Genomic DNA, 14,406 nt, shown 5'->3' with positions numbered 1-14,406 from the left:
GGACAAGACATGGGAGTGAGCAATAGCCTGGAGGAAAAGAGGGTCCAGTTGGAGACCTTACAGAGGTAGAAACTGTAAATGGGACAAATATAAACCACGCTCACTTGGGGCCTCCTTATCCCTGAGAGATCCAAGTACTCTCAGCCCTCCCACTTCTGAATCTTACTGTGTTGGGCTTCTCTCTGCCCCTGATCCTCTTTGAACTCTCTCTCTTCAGATCTGTTTGAGCACAGGCAAGCTCCCTTGTTCCTTTCTCTTCAAGAATTCCAAGTACCTCTGCCCTCGGTGATGCTCGGTGAAGTTTACACAAGGTTGGAAGCATCACCCATAGCTACCCTTCCCACACTGGGCCAGCTCTCTAAGTGCCATTCCTACCATGTAGTCCTCCCTGCTGTATGTAGCCCCCCAATCCACTGCATCTGCCAAGCCAATCTCCATCCCTCAGCTTCCCCGGGATTCCAGTGAACATAATTCCCTCCATCGCTCTAAAGTTGATGACTGACTAGGAATGGTGAAAAGAGGCCGGGACCCTGGATAACGACAATATTCACAAAGAATCCAGGAGAAGAAGTCTGGCTGAAAAGATATGAATTCTATTAGGAAGAGGCTGAGTCTGAGGTACCTGAGGGACATTTAAGTGGAGGTGTCCAGGCGGCAGTTGGGCATGAGGATCTGGAACTTCAGAGAAGCCTGAACAGGAGCTAGAGGCATGTGAATTTTCAATCAGCATTGGTAATTGAAGCCATGACTGCAGACGGGGTCAGCCAGGGAAAGCAGCCAGCGTGGGGAAAGCAGAGCACAGAATAAACCCAGCAACGCTGCATTTAGGGGACGAGAGTCCAAAGGGAGCCAATAAAGGGCACTCAGAAGGAACTAACGGATTTGACAGCGAGGAGGATTAGACAAATGGGCAAAGCCAAGGGAGGAAGGGACAGCCAGTAAATCAGATGGCTCGGGGAGGACAGGGAAAGGAGGCAGGGAAGTGCCCGCTTGTTTTGTCCACATGGGGTTCAACTGATGATTCATTCACTGTGGAGTGATAAGGGCAGAAACCGGATTAGAGAGGGAATGGAAGGTAAGAAGAGAGCTGATCAGCCTTATCTTTGCAGGAAGTGGGGGGAGGGGGGTGATAACAAGAGTTTTGGGTTTGGTTTGATTTTCAGATGGGGAAAGTGTGAGCAAGTTTATGAGCTTAGAGTAAAAACACTGGTGCAAATGGTGGGATGGGGAGGCCAGATCTAAAGCCTTAATGAACAGGAATCGGTAGCTCTTTTCCTAAGAGGGGAAGGATAAGAAGATGGGAGCCAGATGGACACAAACATGGAAGAGTAAGTTAAGGCACTCCCTACTTTACAGCCTCAGTCTCCGTAAGGAAGTAAGGCCTTCTGTTGAGAGTGAGCAAGAGGTTGACGTGGACAGTTGGAAAAAGAAAAGGGGGAGTGGGAGAGACTGCCTAAAGCTGGGTAGGGATCATCAGGCAGAAAAAGCTTATCAATTTCACCAGCAATCCACAGGACCCATGTATGGAACTGGAGAGGATGAATTAGGAGGCTTGCTCCAGGGTGGAGTCTTGCTGGTTGAGCACAAGGGAGAGACAAGGAAGCAAGAAGGTTGGTGGGAAGAGAATCATTGAAATAACAGCTGTGAGAATTGGATCAGAGATGGAAGTAAATGCAGAAAAGTAAAAATGGAATCGTCAAGAGCTGTGCAAGGGCTTCCCTGGTGGCGCAATGGTTAAGAATCCACCTGCCAATGCAGGGGACGATGCAGGACCTGCCAATACAGGTTCGAGCCCTGGTCCGGGAAGATCCTACATGCCGTGGAGCAACTAAGCCCGTGCGCCACAACTACTGAGCCTGTGCTCTAGAGCCCGTGAGCCACAACTACTGAGCCCGCGTGCCACAACTACTGAAGCCTGTGCACCTAGAGCCCATGCTTCGCAACAAGAGAAGCCACCGCAGTGAGAAGTCCGCACACCACAATGAAGTGTAGCCCCCGCTTGCCACAACTAGAGAAAGCCCATGTGCAGCAACAAAGACCCGACGCAGTCAAAAATAAATTAAAAAAAAAAAAAGCTGTGCAAGGTTGGGAACTGCAGGAGTACATGAGTGGGAGAGCTTCTGTCCTGGAGGAGAATAACCACGGATATGCTGCCAAAGCTTGAGATCACAAAGACGGGCCAGTCCAAGGCAAGGACGAGCACAGGCTGTGACCATGGGACAGGCAGCCAGAGTGGGGTGGAGAAGTAAGGGACCGTCGTTGCCAATGGTGTTGGCAGGGCTGGCCACATGAAAGTTGAAGTTATCTAGGATGGTGGCAGGACTAAGGATTGAGAAGAAAAGTCCGCAGACCAAATGTCGAAGTCTTCAGGGAGCACTGAGAAAGCTCCAGAGAGAAGTGGAACGGAGGGGGCAAAGCCCGGTGGCATGTGGTCTTGCTTAGGATGCAGTAATGGGGACAAGAAGAAGGCCAACCTGCCTTGCCCACAGCACCGTGGTGGAAGGAGATGGGCCCTTCCTCAGGGAACAGGGGGTATGCAGAGCATCCACCATGAGGTCAACAGTAGAGGTGACTTTTTTATATGGGAAAGGAGAGTCTGGCCCAAGAGAGGGTCGGCAGGGAGGGCTCGGTGCAAGGATGTGTCTAGACGAAGGAAATACCAGAGCAGAATGGGAAGGTGGGACATTGGTACCTTAGGGAGGCAGTGCTAATGACAACATGGGCTAGGCTGACTTCCAGATCTGGCTTCCAGAAACATCACTGTGGACACGGCAGGCCCCAAGTGGTGTCCAGGGCTAAGGGGCGACCACTGACTGCAGTCCAATCAGCAAGCCAGGGCCTTTGCTCATTCGCAGCCTGTCTTTCAATTTCATGTTAGTAAGAAGTCATTTTAGGCCTCAGCAAAGCTCAGTCCTGGGGTAGCAGGTCATGCAGTTGATAAAAGTGACCAATAGCCCGTGCAAACTGCCCACCTCAGGCTCCTGCCCAGAGAGGGGAAGGGGAGGGGGAAACATAACAGCTCAGGGCTTCCAGCTTCTGCAAAGAGGAGTCCTAGGTAAAAAGTGAATGGCACAATTAGGTCTAAGTGTGAAAGAAAACAATGTACACTGCCGCATCTTTACAAGAAACATACACGCATCCATGCACAACCACGTAGCTGTATTCATGAGTAAGATCAACGCCTGACTGACATATAATGAAAGTAACTTAATTCAACCAGCATTTATTAAAGATCTAGTCCCTTCCTATCTATTTAGATTTGTATGAAAGTGAATAGTTCTTAGTTGAATGTGACAAATGAACACCTGTATTTGCAAATTTTTGTATGTGTTTTGTACCACAAGAAATATTTGCTAACTAGCTAGCTCTCCTTCCCAGCAGTTTCAGAGCTTGTCTTCCTAACTGCCCAACTTCTCTGCAATTCTCTCACTCTGTGCTCCTGAGTGGCCCCTACACTGCTCTGCCAATACTCTGAGACCCTCACATTTACCCCCAGCCTCCAAAGGGTTCTCTCTAATCTGTAAAGCCACTCCCTCTGCTTAGACTGAATGTCACCCTTCGTCCAGCTCCTCAAGAATCTCCTCTCTCTCCCCCCATACTTCCCTGCAGCCTCAATACATTCTCAGCCAATCTTTCTGCCCCTACTTTACCCTTCAAATCCTTTTTGAAATGAAAGTATAAAAAAAATTATCAAACTGTCTTCCTTTTGCCACTAAGCACCTATAGTTGTGGTGATACCCACAGCTGCCACCTCCTCTCCTCCAGGACCTTAGCACCTAGTCCCAGCCACTCCAAAACACATGAAGTCTGGGTTCTACCTCAACCCCCTCCTGAAACCATTTACTCAAGTTTACCAGACTCAATGGAGTTTAATCATCTCTCTTCTCACTCAACCTCTCTGCAGCATTTGACACTGTTGAACATTTCCAGCTTCTAAAAATTCTCCATAGTCTTGGTTTCTACCACCCCACACTATCCAACCCTGACTTGGAGTTCTCACTACTCCTTTGATTCAACCCTTTTTTCTTCCCCATCCGTAAGGACTGGCTGGCCCCTCTAGCCCTCTCCACTCATGCCTGCTTCCTTCTCCACTCATGCATGCAAACTTCCCTTTGGATTCCAAATTTCACCTCGAGTCTTTTTTTCTAACTGCTGGCAGAATATGCCTAAATATAATTAAAATAAGAATAGGGGCTTCCCTGGTGGCGCGGTGGTTGGGGGTCCGCCTGCCGATGCAGGGGACGGGCGTTCGTGCCCCGGTCCGGGAGGATCCCGCGTGCCGCGGAGCGGCTGGGCCCGTGGGCCATGGCCGCTGGGCCTGCGCGTCTGGAGCCTGTGCTCCGCGGCGAGAGAGGCCACAACGGTGAGAGGCCTGCATACAGCAAAAAAAAAAAAAAAAGAATAAAGGGGGCTTCCCTGGTGGCGCAGTGGTTGAGAGTCCGCCTGCCAATGCAGGGGACACGGGTTCATGCCCCGGTCCGGGAAGATCCCACATGCCGCAGAGCGGCTGGGCCCGAGAGCCATGGCCGGTGAGCCTGTGTGTCCGGAGCCTGTGCTCCGCAACGGGAGAGGCCACAACAGTGAGAGGCCCGCATACCGCAAAAAAAAAAAAAAGAATAAAGGTTATTGTTACATAATTGGTCCTTCCCAGCTTTCAAATTTCAAAGTGCTCTCACATCCATTATCTCATTTCCTCAGAAATGAGAGCAAGTACAATCCCTATTTAATAATTATGGACACTGGAGTTCAAAGACATGTTCAAGTCCAAACTAATCTTGCACCCAAAACTCACTTTTCTTATCTCTATTAATGGTGAAAAGTACTTTGAACTCCAGGCCAGAAACCATGTACCAGTTTTAATTCTCTTGTCTTCTCCCCACTCCTGATTTCCCTCCCTAAGTGATAATGGAGTCATTCTCCCAAGTATCTTAGATTTGCCTCCTTTGGTAAGATCTGCCCATAATCTCACTCTTTTTTAAAAAAATTTATTTATTTTATTTATTATTTATTTTTGGCTGCGCTGGGTCTTCATTGCTGCACGCGGGTTTTCTCTAGTTGCAGTGAGGGGGGCTACTCTTCATTGCAGTGCTCAGGCTTCTTATTGCGGTGGCTTCTCTTGTTGCAGAGCATGGGCTCTAGGCGCACGGGCTTCAGTAGTTGTGGCACGTGGGCGCAGCAGTTGTGGCTCGCGGGCTGTAGAGCGCAGGCTCAGTAGTTGTGGCGCGTGGGCTTAGTTGCTCTGCAGCATGTGGGATCCTCCCAGACCAGGGCTCGAACCCCTGTCCCCTGCATTGGCAGGTGGTAACCAGTGCGCCACCAGGGAAGTCTCCATCATCTCACTCTTATCAAGATAATGAGCTGGCTGTTGTCATCCAAACTTGGCTTATCAGCTACCACTGCCTATTCCTGCTTGAAAACTTTCATCCTGAAAATAGTTGCAGCCTATGAGAAGAGGATGACAGATTTTCAAGAAACTATCCCATGTTGTTTGCATCCTGAAAGTTTTCACTTGAATCATCTTTTCAGTTAAAATGGCCCAGGAGTTCACCAATCCATTCCCCGACCGCCCACAGTATGGCAGCTGTGCCAAGGCTGGGTTACAGAAAGCCCAATGCAACATGGCCGCTGCCCTAAGAGTTTATGGTCTAATGAGAAACATGTCCCCGTGTCCCATGGAAAGAATGTTACAATTAGGTTTAAAACTGCTGTGAGTGCCTCGTTCGCCAGGGGCTGTAGGATTGGCAGGGCGGGTCACCCAGAGCCACACTTAATGGCAAGGAAAACATGGGATTCATCCTGCCCACTAGGTTCTCATGATATTACTGCACCAGCAGCCATAGAGGAGACTGTTCATAGAGAAGTCTGAGGCTGAGGGGGCAAGGAGGCTGGGGAAGCAGAGAAGGCTGGGGGGACAGAGGCACATAGGCTGCTGGGAGAAGAAGATGGCAGGGAGCAGTGTCTGGCTGGAAGGGTGGGGTCCTGCAGGTAGATCCAAGTGCAAGAGCTAAAGGTACCCTTTCAGCTACCCACAGCTGCAAAGCTGCTTGTCTCTTTAGCAAATGAATGTAAACTAGAGGCCCCACTTAAGCCTCGCATTAACAGCTCCTACTTCCTCCAACTCAGTCTGCTTTCCAAGTACAAATACAAGAGTGATTTCATGGTTAGTTTCCTTTATGTTGCAAATAAATAGCTGGCCTTGTCTGTGGTGTCATTCTTTGTAGCCTTTTTAATAACCTCTATAGAAATATAATTTATCTTAAAACTTTGCTGTGGGGACTCTCTTGGTGGTCCAGTGGTTAAGAATCCACCTTCCAATGCAGGGAACGCAGGTTCCATCCCTGGTCAGGGAACTAAGATCCCACATGCCGCGGGGCAACTAAACCTGCGTGCCACAACTATTGAGCTCGCGCACCTCAACAAGAGAGCCTGCCTGTGGCAAACTACAGGGCCCACGCACTCCGGAACCCGCGCGCCACAACTACAGATCCCACACACCCTGGAGCCTGTGTACCACAACTAGAGAGAGAAAACCTGCACGCCGCAACTAGAGAGAAACCCAAGCAGACTGCACACCGTAATGAAAAAGATCCCACATGCCTCAACAAAGATCCCATGTGCCGCCAACTGGGACCCAACGCAGCCAAAAAAACCAATATGGAAAATAAATAAATATTTTTTTAAAACCCCAAACTTTGCTGTGAAAAGTGAACCATTCTGACAGGTGATCATCAGTTTTAGGGTGCTGAACTTTTCAAGTCTAAAATTCATATGCAAGAGATTTGGCTACTTTAGGGAGATATTTGAACGGATCAGCAGTTCACCTATGAGGCAGAATTCTACAAAATAATCATTTGGTAAGGTAAAATAACCTCCCTTGTATGACTTTGAAAATTATGTCAAATAAGTTTTGAACTCTGCTATTTATTCTAGACATAATTAAGTCAACTTAAGGTTCTGGAAGAGCTCATCCAAAACTTAAGGTGGAGGTGGTTTCCAACTATGTGCTTAAACTGCACATCTACTCATTAAAACTAATTAGTGTTTTCTGTCATTAATGCTAGAACTCTATGCTTCCTACTGCTGAATTCCAATCCAATCTGGAACATATATCACACAGGCCAGGGATTCAGGAGCAGCTGCCCCGAATGCCCTTACATGTTATCTCATTATCTCATTATCTCACTATAATTTTATAAATTATATATATAATAAAAGCTGGATTGATTACATGACATTGCCCTAATAAGTTCTAGGAATTGGTGTCTCTGATACTCTCCTAAAACAAATCTTTATGCTGGCCCAGTACTAATACTGAAATTCAACCAGTGTCAACACACTCTGAAGACCTGTCAGAATTCTCTCAAAGTCTTTAGATAAGCAGAGTAAGACAAGAAAAAAAAATCAATCAATCTTTCTCCCAAAATTCAAAAATAAGAAAGGCTTCAGAAGCTACTCTGGAGCATAGTATAGAGATTCCTTAAAAAACTAAAAATAGGACTCCCCTGGTGGTCCAGTGGTTAAGCCTCTGCACTTCCACTGCAGGGGGCACGGGAAGTTCCACATGCTGCCACAGCGTGGCCAAAAAAACCCACTAAAAATAGAGCACCACATGATCTAGCAATCCCACTGCTGGGCATATATCCAGAGAAAACCATAATTTGAAAGGATTCATGCACCCCAATGTTCATTGCAGCACTATTTACAATAGCCAGGACATGAAAGCAACCTAAATGTGCATTGATAGATGAATGGATCAAGAAGATGTGGTGCATATATACAATGGAATATTACTCAGCCATAAAATGAACAAAATAATGCCATTTGCAGTGACATGGATGGACCTAGAGTCATACTGAGTGAAGTAAGTCAGACAGAGAAAGACAAATATCATATGATATCGCTTATATGTGGACTCTAAAAAAATGGTACAAATGAACCTATTAACAAAACAGAAATTGAGTCAGGATGTAGAAAACAAACTTTTGGTTACCAAGGGGGGAAATGGGGGGAGGGATAAATTGGGAGATTGTGATTGACATATACACACTACTATATATAAAATATATAACTAATAAGAACCTACTGAATAACACAGGGAACTCTATTCAGTACTCTGTAATGACCTATATGGTAATAGAATCTAAAAAAGAGTGGATATATGTATATGTATAACTGACTCACTTTGCTGTACAGCAGAAACTAACACAACATTGTAAATCAACTATACTCCAATAAAAAATTAACTATATAAAAGAAATAAAAATGGGAGCTTAACAGACCCTCATCTAAAAAGATGCAAGTGAACGATGTTCAACATCATTACACATTAGGGAAATGCAAATTAAAACCACAATGAGATACTACTACGTGCTGTTTAGAATGACTAAAATTGAAAAGGTTGACTATACCAAGTGTTGGCAAGGATATAAATGCCATCCCCATACATTGATGATGAAAATGTAAAATTATATAACCACTTAGGAAAATATTTTGGCAGTGTCTTAAAAAGTTAAACAATCACCTACCATATGATTCAGTCATTTTATTCTTAGGTATTTTCCCAAGAGAAATGAAAGCATATGTCCACACAAAGACTTTTACAGGTGCTTTATTTGTAATAGCCCCAAACTGCAAACAACCCAAATGTCTGTCAATAGGTGAGTGGAAAAACAAACTGTGGTTTATCCATAGTAGATAGAAATGAAAAGGCTGTGAGTCTCCTTAACTCTCCCATCACCACCATGGAGAATATCTCAGCTGGTCCTTTGACCCATTACCACTGAGGTACCCCAAGAGGCAGGGGAATGAGTCTTCCCCTGAGGCTGGGGGCTGGGTACAGGCTGAAGGGACCAGCCAGAACAGGCACAACATTTATTTGAAACATCATTCTAAATTGGCATTCTACTCCAGAAATATATATCTGCACTTGTTTCCCCCCCCCACAAATCTCCCCAATGAATCCACTGTTTCAGGAAGATGGGAATTGTACCTATAGTGACTTCAAGTATCCCCAGCACACACACCAACTGAGATCCAAGTGTGAAAACCTGGCCACAGGCCTCTCCCACCTTACCTTCAACTCAGATTTGATTATCAAAGTCTGGCAATTCCAGAATTCCAGGATCTGCAAGCTTCAATCAACAACTTACACCATCTCCTAAACACATGGCTGGCCTCTTCTTTCTGCTCAGAAAGCATAGGAGGCCCCTATTTCCTTCTGCATTTGATATTGGCTCCTTTGCCTTGCTTTCCAGAATCTCCACAGCTGGACTGCACCCTCCTGGTTACTGTAGTCTCCACACCTGCTGGTGGCCTCACCCTCACAAATGGCCTCTCCATTCACAAACACTTCATGCTCGCTCCCACCTTTATGCCTGGAATTTCTTTCCCACTGGCCTCTATAAATATCCAAATCATGTTTTTCCAGCCCCAGCTTAAGTTTTCCTTCGCAAATATAATGATTCCCTGCTCTTTCAAAATGCAGTAACAGCCATTAGGCTGTGCCAGCCATTAGGCTCATCACATGATTTTTTTTTCTTTTATTTAATTTATGGCTGCGTTGGATCTTGGTTGCTGTCGCGGGCTTTCTCCAGTTGCGGCAAGGGGGGCTACTCTTCATTGCAGTGTGAGGGCTTCTCACTGCAGTGGCTTCTCTTGTTGCAGAGCACAGGCTCTAGGCACACAGCCTTCAGTAATTGCGGCACATGGGCTCAGTAGTTGTGGCTCACGGGCTCTACGGCGCAGGCTCAGTAGTTGCGGCGCATGGGCTTAGTTGCTCTGGGGCATGTGGGATCTTCCCGGACCAGGGCTCAAACCCATGTCCCCTGCATTGGCAGGTGGATTCTTAACCACTGTGCCACCAGGGAAGTCCCATCACATGATTTTTTTCTCACATTTTGGGTAATGTCTTCACTCTGGTCCTTAAGTGCCCTCCCTAAACCATCCCAGTAGCCCCTTTCCTCCTCCCACTCCCCCAAAATCAATACCAAGTACTTGCCTCTCCAGGCCTTCCAGAGGCAGTAATCCTGGCCCTGAACCCCACCCCCATCCTGCTTTCATTTCACTTCTCCCTGGTGCCCACCTGTTGCTACTGCCAGGTGTCAAGAGGTTCTGCCCCCTGGCTGGGCACCCTCACCTAGCCTCCTCATGGTGGACTCTGGGTTCCAACCTTCCCAGGCAGATGGGACATTCGTTACCACATTTCTGAATCCTCTACAGCTTAACCAAATAAATTAAACTTACGCTAAATCCAGATGTGTGAATGATGGTGACTCAAATATGGGCATGTGGGGCCTCCATTAAGAGTGCATGGTCAACTGGAGAAGACAGTCTGGAAGAGGCAGTGCTTTTCCTGCCTGGGATGTGAGGTTGTCAGGAAGGCAGAAGAGGTGATATTCAACCTGGGCCTCAAAGTGTGTGTCTGATTCCCCAGTTAGTAATGGGGAGGAGGGTGACATGTGGAGACTTTCCAGACAGGAAACTGCCTGAGCCAAAGGCACTAAGGACGTGAAAGGCTGCAGTCTCTTCAGAATACCAAGTACACCAATGCTGTTAAAGACGGAGTTTTTACCAAATTGTTCCAATTATGAAATGTTTTCCCAATTTTAGATAAAAGAAGAAAACATTTTGCAGGACAGAACTTGGGCTTGTTCTCATGCAGATCCTTACTGAGGGTACACCTTACCCTTTGAAAGTAAATCCTTTTTGTGAATAACCCGAGGTCAGTTTCAATCAGAGGATAACCCAGTGACTCATGCGGATTATCAAACTGGCTCATGCTCTATGGAATAAGTAAAAGAAGATGCCCAAGTGAGTCATCTTTCATGCTGTGCAGAATGACTAAAAGAGTAATGAAACTGGAAGATGGTGGTGTGGGAAGACGCCGAGTTAGCGTCTCCCCGTAACTAGGGCTCCTGCCGGCCACTGGTGGGGAACCCTGATGCGCAAGGAGAAAGGAGGAACCCCCAAGTGAACCAGTAGGATATGCGGGAACTGAGTGGGGAGGAGAAGTGGAGGCCAGAGAGGATCAGTGCCCCTGAGCCTGGGGGAAGGTCAGGAAAGGCAGGTGGGAGGGGCCCTCCAGAGGAGCTGGAGAGGAGTTGGGGGGGATTGCCCCACCCACTCGGGCCCAGTGAGCCTGCTGAGCTCCCAGGCAGGTCCTCTGCCCTCCAAAGCCCCCTCCAGGCCATGTGGGTCCTGAGGGCATAGGAGGGAAGCCAGGGAGACAGTAGGGGCCCTCTGGGAGGATGGGGTGGGGGGGTGGGGGGGGATTTGCCTCACCCACTTAAGCCCAGGAAGCCTGCTGGGCTCCCAGCTGAGGACCCCACCCTCTGAGACCAGGGATGGGGGGCACACCTGGGCCCCTTCTGTTCCGTTGAGCCTAAGCACCACCCCCCACACCCCCAGGGCCTTTTCCAGCCCTGTGGGTCCTGAGCACAGGCCCTGCCCACCACCCAAACCTCACCCTTGCTTAGGCCCTGCCCTCCACAGCCAAGGCCTTTCCCCACCTTTTTGTATTTTCTTATTTTTTCTTTTCCCTCCTCATCTTTTTTACTACTGTGGTACTGCTGTACCTTCCAGTTGTTGATTCATCTATATCTTTATTTTTATATTCTTTCTAAATATATGTTAGTTTCCTAGTCTAATTTTATTTTTTACTTTGTTACTGTTCTCTCTCTCTCTCTTTTTTTTTTTTTTTTTGCCACCCCACGTGACTTGTGGGATCTTGGCTCACGAACTGGGGGTCAGGCTGAAACTCCTGTGGTGGGAGTGCCAAGTCCGACCCACTGGACTAACAGAGAACCTCAGACCCCAAGGAATATTCGTCAGAGTGAGTTCTCACGGAGGTCCTCATCTCAGCACCCAGCTCTACCCAACAGCCTACAAACTCCAGTGTTGGAAGGCTCAGGCCAAACAACCAGTAAGACAGGAAAACAATCCCACTCATAAAAATAAATAAATAAATAAGACAGCAAAAAAATATGTCACAGATGAAGGAGCAAGGTAAAAACCTACAAGACCAAATAATTGAACAGAAAATAGGCAATCTACCTGAAAAAGTTTTCAGAGTAATGAGAGTAAAGTATGCTCCAGAATCTCAGAAATAGAATGGAGGCACGGATTGAGAAAATATAAGAAATGTTTAACAAAGATATAGAAGAACTAAAGAACAAACAAACAGAGATGAATGACACAATAACTGAAATGAAAAATACACTAGAAGGAATCAAAAACAGAATAACAGAAGCAGAAGAACGAATAAGTGAGCTGGAAGACAAAATGGTGGAAATAGGGCTTCCCCGGTGGCGCAGTGGTTGAGAGTCCGCCTGCTGATGCAGGGGACATGGGTTCGTGCCCCGGTCTGGGAAGATCCCATATGCCGTGGAGCGGCTGGGCCCGTGAGCCATGGCCGCTGAGCCTGCCCGTCTGGAGCCTGTGCTCCGCAACGGGAGAGGCCACAGCAGTGAGAGGCCCGCATACCGCAAAAAAAAAAAAAAAAAAAAAAAAATGGTGGAAATAACTTCCAAGGGACAGAATAAAGAAAAAAGAATTGAAGACAATCTCAGAGACCACTGGGACAACACTAAACACATCAACATTTGAATAATATGGGTCCCAGAAGAAAAAGAGAAAAAGAAAGGGTCTGAGAAAATATTTGAAGAGATTATAGTTGAGAACTTCCCTAACATGGGAAAAGAAATAATCAAGTGCAGGAAGCTCAGACAGTCCCATACAGGATAAATCCAAGCAGAAACACGCCAAGACACATATGAATCAAACTAACAAAATTAAATTCAAAGAAAAATATTAAAAGCAGCAAGAGAAAAACAAAAAATAACATACAGAGGAATTCCCATAAGGTGATCAGCTGATTTTTCAGCAGAAACTCTTCAGGCCAGAAGGGAGTGGCAGGATATACTTAAAGTGATGAAAGAGAAAAAACTACAACCAAGATTACTCTACCCAGCAAGAATCTAATTCAGATTTGATGGAGAAATCAAAAGCTTTTCAGACAAGCAAAAGCTAAGAGAATTGAGCACCACCAAACCAGCTTTACAACAAATGCTAAAGAAACTTCTCTAGGCAGGAAACACAAGAGAAGAAAAAACCCACAAAAACAAACCCAAAACAATTAAGAAAATAGTAAGAGGAACATACATATCGCTAATAACCTTAATGTAAATGGATTAAATGCCCCAACCAAAAGACACAGACTGGCTGAATGGATACAAAAACAAGATCCATATATATGCTGTCCACAAGAGACCCACTTCAGACCTAGGGACACATACAGGCTGAAAGTGAAGGGATGTAAAAAGATATTCCATGCAAATGAAAATCAAAAAAAAGCTGGGGAGGGCTTCCCTGGTGGCACAGTGGTTGAGAGTCCGCCTGCCGATGCAGGGGACACAGGTTCGTGCCCCGGTCCGGGAAGATCCCACATGCCGCAGAGTGGCTGGGCCCGTGAGCCATGGCCGCTGAGCCTGTGTGTCCGGAGCCTGTGCTCTGCAACGGGAGAGGACACAACAGTGAGAGGCCTGTGTACTGCAAAAAAAAAAAGAAAGCTGGGGTAGCAATACTCGTATCAGATAAAACAGACTTTAAAATAAAGACTGTTACAAGAGATAAGGAGGAACATTACATAATGATCAAAGGATCAATCCAAGAAGAAGATATAACAACTGTAAATGTTTATGCACCCAAAACAGGAGGACCTCAATACATAAGGCAAATGCTAACGACCATGAAAGGAGAAATCGACAGTAACACAATAATAGTAGGGGACTTTAACACCCCACTTACACCAATGGACAGATCATCCAAACAGAAAATAAATAAGAAAACACAAGCTTTAAATGACACAATATACCAGATAGATCTATTTGATATTTATAGTACACTACACCCCAAAGTGGCAGAGTACACTTTCTTCTTAAGTGCACATGGAACATTCTCCAGGATAGATCACATCTTGGGTCACAAATCAAGCCTTGGAAAATTTAAGAAAATTGAAATCATATCAAGCATCTTTCTGACCACAACATTATGAGATTGGAAATCAATTACAGGAAAAAAACTGTAAAAAACACAAATACATGGAGGCTAAACAGTGTGCTACTAAATAACCAAGAGATCACTGAAGAAATCAAAGAAGAAATAAAAAAAACACATCGAAAAAAATGACAATGAAAACACTACGACCCAAAACCTATGGGATGCAGCAAAAGCAGTTCTAAAAAGGATGTTTATAGCCATTCAATCTCACTTCAAGAAACAAGAAAAATCTCAAATAAACAACCTAACCCTACACTTAAAACAACTAGAGAAAGAAGAACAAAGAAAACCCAAAGTCAGTAGAAGGAAAGAAATCATAAAGATCAGGGCTTCCCTGGTGGCGCAGTGGTT

The 14,406-nt window shown here is 46.1% G+C and overlaps 1 protein-coding gene across 1 annotated transcript in view; it reads right to left on the bottom strand.

Annotated features, from left to right (window-relative positions):
* SPTSSA (serine palmitoyltransferase small subunit A) overlaps window positions 1–14,406 on the bottom strand; it is a 51,250-nt gene that overhangs the window by 23,339 nt on the left and 13,505 nt on the right. The window lies entirely within an intron of this gene.

Source organism: Lagenorhynchus albirostris, chromosome 1, assembly GCF_949774975.1.
Source record: "Lagenorhynchus albirostris chromosome 1, mLagAlb1.1, whole genome shotgun sequence".
Lineage (NCBI taxonomy): Eukaryota > Metazoa > Chordata > Mammalia > Artiodactyla > Delphinidae > Lagenorhynchus > Lagenorhynchus albirostris.
The sequence above is the reverse complement of the archived record's forward strand: the minus strand, read 5'-3'. Positions and strand labels throughout refer to the sequence as shown.